Source organism: Austrofundulus limnaeus, unplaced genomic scaffold (genome assembly GCF_001266775.1).
Source record: "Austrofundulus limnaeus strain Quisiro unplaced genomic scaffold, Austrofundulus_limnaeus-1.0 Scaffold69, whole genome shotgun sequence".
Taxonomy (NCBI): domain Eukaryota; kingdom Metazoa; phylum Chordata; class Actinopteri; order Cyprinodontiformes; family Rivulidae; genus Austrofundulus; species Austrofundulus limnaeus.
The window spans coordinates 908,029-909,866 of NW_013952471.1; the positions used below are offsets into that span (position 1 = coordinate 908,029).

At 36.0% G+C, this 1,838-nt stretch overlaps 1 protein-coding gene across 1 annotated transcript in view; it reads right to left on the reverse strand.

Annotated features, from left to right (window-relative positions):
* myo15b (myosin XVB) overlaps nt 1-1,838 on the reverse strand; it is a gene marked incomplete in the record, with an annotated part of 164,390 nt that overhangs the window by 96,582 nt on the left and 65,970 nt on the right.

Sequence of the window (1,838 nt, forward strand, 5' to 3'; positions counted from 1 at the left end):
GTATAAATCTGCTGTTTTACATGATTGTTGAATGAAATTAACATAATTATTAATTTACTGTAAAAACATGACAGATAATCTGTGAAACTGATCCAGTTCAGCTGCTGTTTATCTATTAGTTTCTATGGAGGCTGTGAGCTGTTGACCTTTTAGACGCCATTTTCTGCTCCTCCATGCTGTCACAGACGCTACCAGTGGACAGTATGGGCGGGGCTGCCCAGTCATCTTTATATTCAAGTCTATGGTTGAAAAAAAGATTTTCATGCACTATACAAAAAAGATTTTTTGACGTAAAATCAGAATAAAACTTTCTCATTTTAGGTCAATTAGGAGTTGTTTTCTATTTGTTAAATACCAGAATAAATAGGGAACTTTTTAAGACAATTTTTTATTATTTTCTGCAAAGTTAAAAGTTGAAATGCACTGAGATTACTATGCCTTTCAACAATTTATGACTTTTGATGTCAGGTCTTTGGAAGCTTCTGATAGGTTTATTGACAACATCTGAGTTAAGTAGAGACACACTTGTGGATGTAATTTAGGGTCATATTCACACCTGATAGTTTGGTAGACTCGATTCGTTTAGGGACCAAAAGAACAAGATTTGTTTACATTATCAGCTGGTGCTGTTTGCAATCATAATAGCTGTGTTTCCACTGCAAATGTGCACAAAACTTTGTCGAGATTCTGTTAATGTCGAAAAACACAGTTTCACAACTGCAGTGTTTCCATTAAGTAAGAAATATTATTAAAGTCACGTGAATACATTTGTTCTTGAAATAAGTCATTAAAAACATGGCAGCGATGGATGTAAACACATAGCATGTTGCTACCACGACACTAGCGCTCATCATCAGAGGAGACGTCGGCATCTTTTATCGAGGCTTTCCAGAGACAAGTCCCTACTTGGGAGCGGCTACGTATGCTGTGTTTTTGGGAAATTGTAGTCGGTGAGTTTACTATTTTATACTACTTCTGTGATATTACTACTACTTCTACTTCCTGTTATCTTCTTCGTCATCGTCTTTTTCACCAGTAGAAACAGCCGGTTGTTGATCACGTGACTCCTGTGATGCGAAAAGAGGTTTCCATTGCAGTTTTGCAAAAAACATCAATTTCGATACGACTGAAAAACCACCTCATCCTAGCGCAAAAATATTTTGTCGAAAAAGGTAATTTTTTTTTTCGAATTTGACGTGTTTCCATTGAGCAAATTTATTTTCGAAATTCTAATTTGCACATTTTCATGGTCAATGGAAACACAGCTACTGTCAAACGAAGTAAACCCCGTAAACAACTCCCCCCTCCCCCGCCTGTGATGGCACTTCAAGAGCCACTGACGTTGTCAACACAAAAACCTCTGAAGAAGATGCTGAGTGCAACTCCCTTCTTCACAAAAATGTAAACAAACATGAAGTCAGATTTTAGAGGTTGTAAGATTTATTTTTGTTTTTGGTAACTGTGCCAAACAAACAGAGAATGTTGTTTTCCACACAGCTTAATGTGAGGTGGCGTTCGCTGAATAGGAGTGTGTTCATTTTCACAGCAGTGATGTCCACCTTGTACAGACATTGAGCAAGGTATTTACAAGATATAAGTAACTTTATTACTGTTATTAGATATCCCAAAGGAACATTTTAACTACTTTAACTGCAATTATTAAAAAAGTTTATTTGTTAGAGGATAAAAAATGAAAAATGTAAATGTGAGCAAAACAGCTGAAGCCATTTTCACAAACATGTACAGCGGGTAAAAATAAGTATTGAACACGTCACCATTTTTCTCAGTAAATATATTTACTAGAGGTGCTAATGACATGAAATTTTCACCAGATGTTG